This window comes from Protopterus annectens, chromosome 1.part2, assembly GCF_019279795.1.
Source record: "Protopterus annectens isolate FY-2018-M chromosome 1.part2, PAN1.0, whole genome shotgun sequence".
NCBI classification, from domain to species: domain Eukaryota; kingdom Metazoa; phylum Chordata; order Ceratodontiformes; family Protopteridae; genus Protopterus; species Protopterus annectens.
Genome location: NC_056727.1, coordinates 715052840 through 715067605, shown reverse-complemented (window position 1 = coordinate 715067605; position 14766 = coordinate 715052840). Strand labels below are relative to the sequence as shown.

At 40.0% G+C, this 14766-nt stretch overlaps 1 protein-coding gene across 1 annotated transcript in view; it reads left to right on the top strand.

Annotated features, from left to right (window-relative positions):
* Positions 1-14766, top strand: part of LOC122792407 (presenilin-2-like) — a 773941-nt gene that overhangs the window by 55371 nt on the left and 703804 nt on the right. The gene's annotated exons all lie outside the window — the stretch shown is intronic.

Below are 14766 nucleotides of genomic sequence, written 5' to 3'. Positions count from 1 at the left end.
TAGCTCAGAAAAATCATTTCCCTAGTTACACCAATCTGCCCATCCAGCACCTCTGACAGAGTAGTCTGCAGGGAATTCTTAAAATCTGCCAACTCATTAAACTCCCAGAAAATATGTTCCCGGTTACCTCTTTCTTCCCCGTCACACTTCAACATTTGCTGTCTTCCTGAGGAAAAATTCTCTGGCATCAACTTGGGGTGTAAGATATCTATGTAAACATTTCCAAGCAAAAGTCCTAAATCTTCTAGATTTTGTTGCACATTTTGGGAGACATGCATATATCTTCCCATTGCTCTTTGTGAATTGCTTATCCAGTCTCTCTTCCCAATTATTTCTAACCTCCTTTGATTCTTATAGTTATCACTCAATACTAATTATTCCTTTTAACAGCAGCTTCTGTTCTAGATTCTACCAAAAACTTACCAGTGCTGGTCTTTTGTTTGGGATGCTCCCATTTCTTTTTCTTTGCCAATACTCTATCAATCCTTGATAGGGAAGACCATCTCTAACTTGCAGTTCAAATAAGTTCTTGGAGTCTTCTATTAACTTTTCCTCTAGTTATTTGCTCCCAATACCTTGGTTCCTTTGCCAGTTTTCTCTAATAAATTCCAGCCCCCTGTTGCCTATTGTCTGTATCCCTAATAGCAGTCATCTCTATCAGCAGAATCTCCTTTCTCCATTCCCATGCTGGCTTAGTTCTTAGAATTCGTTCTGCTATTTTATGAATATAATATTCTGTATGATTGTTATCCTCAAAGATATGCATCCAAAATCCCAGTCTCTCCTTGTTTCTTGAGCTTCCCCCCTTTTCTTAATCATCCTTTTCCACTTTGAATTATAGTTTTCTGCTTGTGCTATGTATAGGAGCCTTAACTGTATTGCCCTGAAATACATCTTCAAATTGGGTAATCCCAGTCTGCCTTGTTCTGTTGGCTTATTCCACTTGACTCTTGCCGTCTTCCCCTCCCACATAAAATACTTCAGCTCTTTATTAATTGCTATCCACAACTTTTCTTCTGGTTGATAAAAATATGTCTGACCTGTGTATAAGACTAAAGGGACTAAACACATTTTAACTGCTTGTATCTTACTATCCATATCCATAAAACAGAGCTACAGTTTTGTATTATTTCTTGTTTAGTGTCTTCCCACATATCCTTAGCTGTCACACCAGAATCATTTTTAATCTGTTCTCTTAAATACTGAATTTTATCATGTCCCCATAAATATGAATTTTGCTGAACCAAGTTGTTTGTGGGTACATAATTTACCTCTATTGCTTTTGTTTTAGCTTCATTAATTTTGTATCCCGAAAAGATTACAAATGGTCTCTGAAAGTTCCACAACACTATAATGTCCCTTTCTGGTTTTATCAAGTATATCATCTGCAAGTAGAGCCATCTTTTCTTGACTACCATACTTATTATATCCTTGAATTTCTGAGTTTATTTTCTTTGCTAATGGTTCTAAATATAATGCAAATATCTAAGAGGAAAGAGGACACTACTCCCTGTTTTTTCTACTCAAGGAGAAATTACAGAGAAGACTCCACCCACTTTAATTTTCACCTCTGATCCCTCCTATATCCTCCTAATCAATCTTATAATTTTGTCAGGGAGTGCAAATGCTTCCATTGCCCTGTTCATGAAGTCCCAGCCCCAGCTTACACTGCATCAAGACCCATTTTTTTTTTTAATTTCTGCTTTCCTTTGGATCATCATTGTTCTGTTAATGTTGTCAAATGTTTGCCTCTCCTCCACGACACCACATTGATCCATATCTATCATTTTTTGCATTACTTTTGCCATTCTTTTAGCCATTATAGACATGACATGTATAGTTTAGTATATTATCTGTTTTGACATTGTAAAAATTAGTTTAGTTTAATTCTGCTTGACATCGTTGATAGTGTATAATTAAAAGATTTTGATTGTACCACATTTACTGGAGCTTTTCTCTTCAGGCCACCACTGAAAAGAGGTGTATAATACATGTGTGTGTGTGTGTGTGTGTGTGTGTGTGTGTGTGTGTGTGTGTAGACTCGTACACCTGCACATACACACCAGTTAAGTGTTTCTTAATATGTTCCCAATAGAAAATTACCATTTCCCTGTAGTGTAGCTGTACATTAAGATCTCTCATGGACACCAGCAGACTGTAAACAGAACAGGAGGAAAATATGATCCTGTAAAATGTCAGAACTGCTTGCTTTTCTCAATACAAAGCTTAGCTGAGAAACAGATGAGTGGTAATGTGCAGGAACAGGATAATAAAACAGATTCATTTACTTTCTGCACTGCATTATTATTACAGTACAGTGGTGTTTGCAGCAGAATCTCACACATTGTGTTGAACCATCCATTGCGCTGCCTGTTGTCAGTAAGTATTGCATGTATGCAGGTACAGTGGTGCTCTAGGGTGCATAGTGATTCAGTTTTATACTCCCTGGGTACCTTGCATACTATTTCTAGAAAGGTTTACATAGTGCAGCCCTACTTGACACACTATCTATACCCTTGGGGCATTTTAGGCTCTTTTCCCAAAAGAGAATGCACAGTACTTTTGTGCTGTTTTTCTCCAGTATGTCTGTTGTGCCTTGTACACTGTTTTAGTAGGATGATGCACAGTGCTGCCCTGCTTTGTACCATCAGTATATTCCCCAGGGAATCTTCTGCACTGTTCCTAAAATACAGTGCACATTACTGCCCTGTTGTGCACCCTCATTATACTCGTACAATGCCTTGTATGGTTATTAGCAATAGGGTGCATAGTGCTGCTTTGCTGTGCACATCATTTTTTTTTTGTTTTTATTTTGTATATTTTGTTAATCAGGTAAGTATATAAGGTACAAGTGCCTGGTTAAGGACAAACCTTAGAGTAGTATCTGTTGACCTTCTCGAGATTTACAGCAGTTTTTCAAGTTGAACTGAAGGCCTCAAACCCAAGACTAGTGTCTGTGACTTATTACTAGTCCATAGATAACATTCTAGATAAAAAGTCAAACAAATCTTCTTTTCATTCTCTAAGCACCTGCTTCACAGTTCCTCCTATGGGCTGATAGCCTGTGATGTTGTAGAACGTTTGTCACAATCACCCTCCTGAAGTGCTTCCTGCAGCAGTAATAAGTATGGGCACACACACTGCACTGTTGTGCACTCCTTGTTCAATATCTCCTCCTGGATGTCTCCTGCAGTTCTTACGGGTTTATAAGCAAGTACTAGGCTAGCTTCCCTTGCAGTCCATTTTAAATCTAACCAGTTTCCATCTTTGTGCCCAAATTAACCATTTAGTTAGATATTGTCTTTAGCCTTCCCATGGTTTATAATTATATATTACCCCTAATGAAAATAACCGGGATCATACCATAGATAATTTGAGGGGACCCATGCATTAGATATAGCATTTAGGAGCTCTTTTGTTCATTAGTAAGTAGTACAGGGGGCAGTTCTGGGATAAATTTTCTGTTTCCCATCCATAGATCCAAGTTGTGCTTGAATATGGCAGAGTTGAACTTTGTTTTATGTGGATGGAGAATCTGTTCCAGAGTAGTGGCATCCTCTGCAGGATATACCTGTCCTTCCAAACAGTTGTTCTGATGTTTCAAATGAGGTTTAGATCCATTGCCTGAGTATTTCTGATGACATTTGATTTGCTGATGTGAAGTAAATCCATCAGTATTGGGTCAGAGCATGCCTTGTATGCCAGACACTGGTTATCTCTTAACTGTCTATAGGACAGTACAAGGCTTTGATTCGGTCCATGTAGGACATGTTGTTTAGGCCTTGTATCTTTTTCATAAGGTATCTATGTGGGTGCTCCAGTTGTTCCATGTGCTTGGACAAATATGTGCCAGAGGAGGTATTATATTCAATGGTTGGCCTAATGAGGGCTGAGTAAAGGGGAACAATAGCATCCTAGATCCAGACACAATCCCTTTGTTTATAAGCTGTGCAATACAAAAGACTTTTTTACTACAATGAGCACATGTTGGTCAAAAGTTAGGTCACTGTCCATACAAGTTCCCAAATTCTGAACTGAGGGCATATTGTCAATGTGGTAGTTCCCTGGGGTAGATGACTTCGCAAAGGATGCAATAATATAATATAGTAATAAAATAGTAATCCTGATGAAGCTGACCGCACAGTTTGAACTGCTCTTCAGCCCTTATAAGATGCTCCTAAGAGCCTCCACTCCTGCGCTGAATCCTATGGGGTGCAGCACTGCAGAGTGCTGTCATGCATGTCCTGTTCTCCCAGATAGTTTTCTTACTTGATGAGACAGTCAGCGCATCATTGAACTGAGTGACTTACTGAACTACTACTCAGTTCACTTCCATTTATTTCACAGTGTTGTGTGCTGAGCAACTAGCAACAGCTTGTCAGTAGTACAGTTGAGATGCCGCTGTACTTGGTTGGTATGTAGTAAGGAAGGCATCTGTGAGCCCCTCTGTTTTTCCTTGGCATATAGATATTTCCTTTTATCTATGGATTTTGCCTTTTATATGATCAGTTCTGTCAGTGTACTTATTAGCATTGTGAGTCCTGGTGTTGTATAATTATGTATTTATTTTTTATTGATTTTCTGTGTTTTTATAATATAATTGGATTGATTTCTTGTTGGAATTAAACAACTTTTCTGACTGTACACATTATTGTAGAGTAGTCTTGAAATATATTTGTGTGCAGATTTTATGAAAAGCTTTCCTGAATATTTTTTATTGTATTCCCTGTCCTGAAATTAATTTGCTGCACAGACTTTGTAGTATGGTTTCTTAGTGTGGGATTGAGTGACACTGTTGTTTAGTGTTTATAGTATTTTAATGTGTTGGCAGTATATTATGAATACATTGTTATCGCTAACCTCTGGTACCATAAGGGTAAAAGTCCAGCTTTTCTTTCTTCCAGTGTAGCATTCATTTCTTATTTTGTTGAACATTTTTATGAATGGTGTGAATTACTTGGATGTGCTTTTTGTACTTTTTCCATCTTGGACCCATACCCTTCCACCATACTTCACTTGAAGCCCTTCTACCATGACATTATTATTCTTTTATGTCTGGTTCTTAATGTTCTTTTTATGTCTAACATTTGTAAATATAGTTGATGTTTCCTGGTTGCCTTCATCTCAACAGTCTCATTGATCATTTTTACTGTTTGCCTGAAGAACTGTCATAATTGCCAAAGTCTAACTGTATTTAAATTGATCCATGACATTTATGAGTACTTGTTTCGAGGGGAGGGGGGACTCGAACCTGTTTTAGTTTTGAGAGTTCTCTGTCCTGATATGAAAGCAGGTTCTAAGACTGCTGAGTTATGGACATTGAGTGAACTCATTCTTGACTATGATTGTAATAAATGTACTTGGTAAAGGTTTAATTTATGCCTGTATGTTCTGTACCTTTGTACTAAGAATTTTTCTGTTTTTGTATGAGTGCATTTGTATGTAGTCACTTATACCATTAAGTTGAAAACTGCAACAGAAAAGCATTGTAATTTATTAATCAGTTACTACCAGTCCTGTTTGATACAGTGATGCCCACTGAACCACAGGTCCTTTATTAGTTTAACCTAGGTGTCCAGGAACATTATTGTGACTAAGTTTGCACCTTGTGCAGGTATAGCCTAATATTATGTATTCAATGCCTCAATAAATGTTGCTGTTAGGTGAACAAACTGTCTGTTCTAACCTTTTAAATTAATATATCAATTCTGTTGAATTTGTTACATAACCTTATGTCCTGTGATACATATGTATACTTTTGTCTGGAGAGGCCTCCCTGTGCCCTTATGGGGGGAAGGTACCATTTGGACTGATCTAGCTAGAGTTTAGGAAGTTTTAATTGGATAATTTGAGCTTTGGCTGTTTCCTGTTTTTTTCTTTAATAAGCCGCTGTTTGAAATAGTTTGTGCTTATTTCTCAAAGCTGCAGTGAGTTAGGCCTTCTGCCCTTGCTCTGCTGTTTTCCAAATACCTGCTAAGAGACTGCAAAAGATGAGTGTTTATTTTCAACTATTTCTGCACTTTGATTAAACAAAATAATATTTGCTGCATATCTGTTTGTTTAAACTGTGAAACTGTATTTTACTGCATTTTTTAGATTGCCTGCTAATTGAATTCCTCTTACAACTGTAATTTATCTGCCTGTTTTGTTAATTTTACTTTTTTGCTGCACTTGAAAAACACTAGCACAGACTAAGTTCAGGTTTTTGCTGAATCTAATACTTTTTGTGACCTTTGGAGCTTGTAAAAGTTAACCTTTTGTCTGGGGAGCCCCCCCCCCATGCCCTAGTGGTAGGAAGGTACAGTTTGGACTAGAGTTACTGTTGCTGGGCTTTGTTTAGGGCTCTTTGGATAATGTGAACTTTGGCTGTTTCCTGTTTTTCTGCTTTAATAAGCCTCTGTTTGAACCGGTTTGTGCTTGTTTGAACCTGTTTGCACACTACTTAGCAAAGGGATTGCTAGTTACAGACACCTACTCTCTAGCCTCGCAAATATTACCTAAACCAGAGCTCTTTCCGCCTAAACATACTAATACATGCCCCTGTTGTATTCCCTCTTTAACTGTTATAGCCAGACCAAGATTAGTCCCAGGACTCTGAACTGTCAGTTTCCCTCCTTTTCTCCTACCAGCCTGGTTAACATAGGTCTACTGTGGGAATTTAGCAACTGCCTCATGTACACTGACAACCACCTACTTCTAAATCATTCCTGTACCATTTGTGAGAGCTGCACCTACATTATGAATCTGGAATCACAGCTCTCTTGCTCAGAAGATAGCAGTACAGAGCGGGTTGTCAGCCCATCTACCACAACTCCTACTCAACGACACACAGCATACACATAGACCAACATATGCGGAGGTACTCGCAGAAAATCTCCCTAAACACCAGAGACCTCCAAAACACATACATACTAAACCAACTATAACACCCAAAATACACAGTAAGCATAATGACACAAGTACAAGTGTCTCGCCATCAAAGTTCATAAGGCAACACACATCCAGTCCAAATGTCTTGGTCATAGGAGGCTGTATAGTGAGACACACAGACATCCCCTTCACCAGGCTGAACAATGAGAAAGTCATGGTCAGCTCTCTTTCTAGTGCCAGTATTCGTCAAATCACACAGGCACTCAAGTGTCTCAACAGCAAGTACCATTATGATTCCGTTATAGTACATGTTGGTGTCACTGACTTGAGATGTACCTCCCTGGACTACACGAGGAGAGACATGATTGAGCTTCTGTGATTGTGTCACAGGCAGGTATGTCGCTAGCCTTGAGCAGCATATTACCCTCGCCTGGGATGATACCACAATATAAACAGAAAATCATTGACTTCAATAATTGGCTTAATTTCAATTATCATTCTAAGGGGATCCAGTTTCTGTCGGCCTGGGATGACATGATCGATAGACCTCAGTGCTTTGCCAGAGATAGTCATCTGTCACACCTGTAATTTTAGCTACTGGCAAAGGCTCTTGTCACCCCCATAATGCCTTATTTAGGTAATGTCACAAGAACAAAATTCCAGGCATAAACATTTCATCAAAAAAACAACCTCAAGGTTATGCTGCTAAAAGCTAGGAGTCTTAGCATGAAACTAAACTAAAAAAACTCCTCCAGAGCAGATTATATCATTCTAAGGGATGGTATAAATAGCTTCACTGCACCTCCCCCCTCAGATGTAATTGGCAAGTATGCTGAATCCTACACCAATGCATTTTACAAACACCTGTATAACCGCATTGACAAGGCCGTATCCGATAAGACCAAAGCAAGCTCTTCAAAGAAGAGAAAACCTGCCTGATGGACAACTGCCATCAACAGGCTTTACAGTAAGAGGAAGAAATTGTTGCCCAAAAAGTAAGGGGGAGTGTGTCCTAAACTGAAAACACTCCATCCTAAGCTTAAACAAGCAAATAAGACTTCTTAGGAAGTCTTCCAGAGCAAACTTAAAATCCAAATTGGCATCCTCAACTAAGGGCAGCCATAAGACAGTCTTTAGTTATATCTGTAGCTTAAAGGGTGAGATCCAGATTTGCACCGAACTGCTAGATAATAATTTCACATATACAGGGCCTGTGGGCATAGCAAACCTGTTAGCTGATAGGTTATGTGAAAACTTCACTCCCCTGTCCTCGCCACACATACCCCATGACACCCGTCTCCCACCTTATATCTCTAGAGAAAATAAATGCCCTCTCTAAGGCCAAAAACACAGGATCTATGGGACCTGATGACATCCCAGGCTGTGTCCTACATGGGCTCAACAAGAATTAGCAACACAATTGAGTACAATGTGACCAGAAGACTGGGGTAGTTATGGGGATGGTATGCACCCAGTATTTGCCAACATAATATTAGCACAATGGGAGGAACAAATGTTCCTCAACTCCGAGTATGCAAGTTGTTGGTTGCTATATGGCCGCTTCTTGGACGCCATAATTTTTTGGAAAGGTGATAGACAAAGGTTAAACCAATTTTACCAATATTTGAATAACAGTATGAACTTTTTGAAGTTTACTATAGAGATAGAGGAAGACAGTGTATATTATCTAGATGTTACCATCAGTAAAAGCTGGGTTGCTAGGAGGTTTGAATCAAATGTTTATAAGAAACCAACGTATTCCTGTTCTCTTCTTCATTTTGATAGTCGCCATCCTATACATCAAAAAAAGTCAGTAGTTAAAGGTCAAATGGTGAGGCTAGCCCACATGGTGAGCTCTGACAGTTTATTTTATGAACAGGGTCTGATATTGAAGAAATGTTGTGTAATAGGAGATACCCAGCCACTTTTTGGAGGAGATACTTGATGAAGTTGTAAGGAAAGGACAAGGAGGCTACTGGGCATGGGTAAGTTGACATGTGTGATGGGGGAACATACCCAAAACGTGTATACTAGAAAATTTCAAAATGCCCTTGTTGTGTCGTGCAATTTACATTTTCAAGGTACTAAAAAGATAATAGGCCATAATTAGAGTAGATGGGGAGTATATGAATAAGGTGGGGCAAAACCCTGTCATAGTATACAAAAAGGACATGTTTCAAAAATATTATTGAAAAATCATTAAAAGAATCATCAGTAGGATGTATGACTAAATATGGGCAGTGTAATCAATGTAGGTTTATTATGGAAGGAACTGAAGTGGTGGTGCCAAGGTGAGCTGTTATAACATTGGGATGTAGGTACAACTGTCATGGTACCGGCTTGGTTTACTTAACTAAGTGCCAGCAATGCGAGTGTTTTTATATTGGGAAAACCAATAAGTTTAGAACTATAATTTACCAGCATTGATACGACATAGGAAGGGGTGATAACTGGAATGCACTAGCAAAGCATATAAAGAATAATTCATCCCACAGTTTTAAATACACTGCTATAGATAGTTACCTTGGACTAGAGGGGGGCAGGCCATTAGACCTATATTTGGAGTATAAGGAACTAAAATGGCAGTTAACACCCTGGTCTCAATGAAACTACCTCCATTAGTAGTGTACTAAAGCTCAAAGCTGAGTTAGCTTTATAGTTATCCTAGAAGAAGGTTATTCATTTTTTTAAATGTGACGGTGTACAATGATATATAGGTTGATTTTTAAGACCTGTTTTATTACGTGGTTAAATTTTTCTACAGCTTAGATGCGAAGACAAGTGCATTTCAAACATAGTAAAATATGCTTTGGGATTTTAAGGGTTAATGTAAATGGACAATTAAGTAGTGAGTTTTTTCTATATTGAAGGCTGTTTGTTATTTTACTTGAATTTGTGCTGAAGAAGTTGGATATTTTTTCTGATGAAAGCGCTTAACTTTAAAAATTTATGGTTTAGTGGTTACTGTTGCTGTTTGCTGTTCAGTTTGTTGTTTTTATAGTTTACCAGTGTTCGTGTGTTTGATAATCAAGCTGTTAGTCCTAGCTACCTAACAACCTACTTCTTCTTCCTGGCCACAGAGTTGTGTTACAGCTTCCCCATGCTTTTCTGAATAATTTCAGTGATTTTTATTTATATAACATTAATAATTCTGGAGAGGAAAACATACTGTGAAATCCAGTGACATATTTAGCCCCTACACAGTTGGCCTTTACTGAATCTGGTGCTGGATCCTGTTTACGTTCTTTGTGTTTCACAGTTGCAGTCATCACAGTCATCACACTTGGGTTATCTGCCTGCAGGTAGCCCTCAGTCGGCCCGAATACCAGAGACTTGGTATTTCTGCGTCAGTTGCTGTCGCTCCAAGACTGACGTCAGGTCGTCTGGTATAAAAACAGGCAGCTGACGCCATTACACCAGTCTTTCTTGCCGAGGAGCCCGAAGCAGAAGCAGTTTGCATGAGTGCCGGTCGGCCGCTACCAGAGTTTTTGTTTCCGAATCGAATCATCCTGAAGTCTTCTAAAGCTAAGTACCCCATTGGGGATCCTTTTTTCTTTCTCTAACAGATGTCAGAAAAAGTTAACAATTGTTTCGCCTGTGGAGAGCAAATACCACACCGAGATTTCTATTCTTACTGCGTCACCTGTTTAGGCCCAGACCATGACGTACCTCGCTGTCGGTTTTGTGCTTTGTTCAATGCCCGAACTATTCATCGTCGGGCCCTTATTGTCGCTAAATACTTTCGCTATCTATCTCCATAGTCCGAAATGGCTTCAGTAAGCCGTCCGACTACCGATCTTTTGAAAAAACGTAAGGATAAAGACAGAGAAGACCGCACAGGTCCAAAACTGCTGACGACTCTTCCGTTAATATAGTCGCCAGTTCGCCGGTACTCAGTGAGGTGCTTTCGCAGCCCCTGATGCCCACTTCGATGGAGTCGCAGGCCATTACCGATACCCGTTCAGAGTCCGGTATGCCACAAGACTCTTCTTTGACTATGGAACCTGCGGATGTCTCTACCTTGGATGGGTCCGGATCTGCTGTGCAGGCACCGGCTTCTGAGGAAGTTCTTTGCACTACCGATATTCGACACAAACTGACTTCTTTCGCGTCTTCAGTTCTGTCTAAAACTACCGAGTTTCTAAGGCCAAGAGTATGAACTACACCTAAAATAACGACGACCCAAACTCAAGCACATGTTTTTTGCCACAACATCAAATGCTTAAAATGGCAGAAGACCTGATTATGCTGATTAGGGGAAGCCAGCTTTCTCCTGCTAAGAGAAAGAGACATGTCCCCATCAGCTTTAACAGACCAAGCATCAGACTCTGAGGTTTCTAAATATGAAGACATGCCTTTATCTGCTTATGAGGATTCAGATGCAGAGGAATCCATCCCCTCTGCTTCCCCTCCAGAGGATTTTTCTTTTGGTGAAAGCCTACATACTTTAAGGGAGCATTTCCACTGGGAATGCCAAGACTATCCTCAGTCCAAAAAGACTCAGAGAATTTCTAGATTTGCCACAACATAGACCTTTAGCAATACCTCCAGTTCTGGATGTTGCGGATGATGTTTTTATGGAATCCAGCCTAACTCCTGATACTTTACCCCCTGCTCCAAGGAAACCAGACGGGTACTACAGAGTCCTTGATTCGCACAAATTTCTTCTCAAAAATCCTACTGCTGACCCAGAGGTCATTTCCCAGGGGCCTAAAGGTATAAAAGCAACTACAGCTAAGAATCCCACCCCTTCAGACAGGGATTCACGAGCTTTAGACAGATGGAGTAAAAAGTATACCCCTCTGCAGCTCTCACCATTAGGGCATTGAATTGTCAGCTTCACATGCTGAAATACCAGCAACATATTATGGAACTTATTAAGCAAAAATTAGCTGCCTTTACAGACTGTGCAGAAAATAAAGAATTACAAGAGCGTATGCATTCTGCAAGCCAAGTCAGCAAGTATGCTTTGCAATGTGGTTTTGATACCCTAGAAGCATCTTGTAGGGCAGCAGTCACTGGTTCTGTACTGAGAAGGCATGCTTGGCTTAAGGAGCAGACCTTGCCAGACCTAGTCAGATCAAAATTACTAGACTGTCCTTGTTCAAAGGGGCATCTGTTTGGCACCATAGCAGAAGAGGTTCTAAAAAAAGATGGAAGAAAAGGCTAAAGCTATGCAGGCAGTCAAATATGTATTGCAAGAGCAGCCCCCTAGATTCAGTAGGCATTGCCTCTCGAAACATTGGTCCTTTCCAGCCCCATCAAGGCCATCTTAAACTAGACCTGGGGAAACAGACCCCCCCCCAGACTTCAGTCTCAGGGTATGAAGAGATCTAAGCAATGGAGTGCCTCCACTTCAAAAACAGGGAGTGCTAAGCCACCCCCTTATGGAAAGAATTCACAACGACTTCTCTATTCCACTCCTCACCTCTGCCCAACTGCTCGTTCCCCTAGGAGGAAAACTTGCCCATCATGCAAAAAACTGGACCTCCATCACCAAAGACCGATGGGTCCTCAACATTGTATCCCAGGGGTACAAATTTTACTTCCACTCACTGCCAACCCCAAAAGGGTTCCTAGACCTTCCTCCAAACCAGTGGGCAGAGGCACAAAACCAAGTTTAATCCCTGCTCTCCATAAGGGCAATTCAACTTGTTCTGGTAGAACATATAGGTCAAGGGTTCTATTCTAGACTTTTCCTGGTACCCAAAAAGAGGGCACTTGGTGCCCAATCCTAGATTGTGGAAGTATGAGGAATGTTTTATCTGCAGTTTCTTCTTGTAAAGAAAAATCTGCTTTAAATAACAAAGTTTATTCTATTGCACAGGTCAGTATTCATGGTTTTCAGTGTATGCATGACTCTTTCGATACTACTTCCAAAGCTATGGCCACTGGTATTGTTTTAAGGAGGTTTGCATGGCTGCATTTTCAGAACCTTGCAGATGATGATAAAAAATAGATTATAAAGTTTTCTTTGGATAGAAATTTAGTGTTTGGCCTCTCTGCTGCAGAGGTAATCAAAGAAGTGTGATGAAAGGGGCAAGCTGATCCAGGAATCTCAAAGATATTTCATCCCTCCTTTTCCAAACAGTCGAAAGGATTTTCTTTTTCATCTTCCAATTTTGGCAGAAACTGATTAAACAGTGTCAGTGGAATTCAGGTAAATGGATGTTTAAAAAGGAATGGCAGGGGAGTTCCAAAAATAAGTCTCTAACATCATAAAACCATGGACAGTCCAATATATCTGAATGACTATTAAAGAGACCTTATGACCAACTCCACCCTGGCCCCCTTTTTCTTCTAGAAAATTTTAATCTCCACTTTTCTGTTTGGCAACAGTTTGCTTTAGACAAATGGATTCTGAATATCATTCATCAAGAATCCAGATGGTAGTTGGATGCACTTCTCCTTTTCAAGGGAGTCCATCCTCATCCTGCAGATGAGAGTTTTTTGTTACGACCTGTTCACCGCATGCTGTCCTGAGGAGTGATGGAATCAGTTCCTCCTTCCCAATTGGGAAAGGGTTTTTATTCAAGGATCTTCACAGTGCCAAAGAAAGAAAATGCTAAGAGACCAGTTCTGGATCTTTTTTTTATTGTTCCTGTTTGTGATTAGTGTCTAATTCAAAATTATGTCATTTCACAACCTGTTACTACTACTACTACTTCTTATCTCAAGTGTTGGTGAGACTAGACTTAAAAGATGCTTATCACATCTGTATTCCTCCAGACTTCAGATGTTTCTTAAGATTTCGTATGTCTGGATAACCTTGTCACTTCTCTCCCTTAACCTATTCACTGTGCTAATACGGTTTACAAAGTGTCTACTGTGTATCCACTTTTTTCTATATTTAGCCAACTTGCTTATCTTAGCAGAGTCTTTTTCAAATTGTCAGGAATCTCTCTCTAGGTGAGGTATCTCTTGCACAACCTGGGACTCCAAGAGAGCAGTCGAAAGTTTTGCTTGACTCCCTCAAACAGAATTGTACCCCTTGGATGTCAACTAGACACTTCAAAGAGTTTTTCTTCAACAAGAAAAAAATAGATCTTAAGATCTTTTCTAATTTTTTCCACTCGGATGTCAATCACTGTGAGGCAAAACCCCAGGATTTTGGGTCTCCTAGCATCTGTGATTCTCATGATAGCCCTGGCAAGACTCCATATGAGAAAGATACAGTGGAATGTGAAATCTGTTTGGTTCCAGGATCAACAACTCTTTCTTTTCAAGTAGCAGTTCTGGGTTTTTTCAGAACAGAAATCTTCTAGTGGAGACAACAGATATCCTTAAATCCAGGTTTTCCCTTCTCCCTCCATGCTCCAAAGCAGTCAGTCACCACAGATGCTTTGGACTTTACTTGCGGTGCAGTTTCAGGAGGGATAAAAGTGGAAGATGTTGAGACACCAAGGACAGATGCAGGCACACGTATTTATAACAAATGCTTGTCCTGATCAAAGCACTCAGCTCTCCGAGTCATATTTGGTCTCCAGGACCTTTTCAGATTGTTACAGATAATACCACATCATGTGGTAAATCAACAAGGGAGGGCATCTTGTACCCCCTTTGCAGACTAACCATGATAGCTTGGGATATAGCTTCCTAGCACAGTATCTCTGTACAGGCATCCTGCATTCAGTCAGAGCAAAATTGTGCCAGACAAGCTGAACCGGATAAGGCAGACCCTCATGAACAGAAAGTAGATCAGGAGGTATTCCAAGATTTGATCAGTCTGTGGGGAGTTCCTCAAGTAGACCCATTTGCTTCCTCTCTTAACAATCAGCTGGCATGATTTTGCTCTAGGACTCCATGCAAGGTCTGGAAGACAGCTGCCTTTTTCTTTCCTTGGATAGGAATGTTGATGTATGCTTTTCTACCCTTTCCACTGATATCGAAGGTACT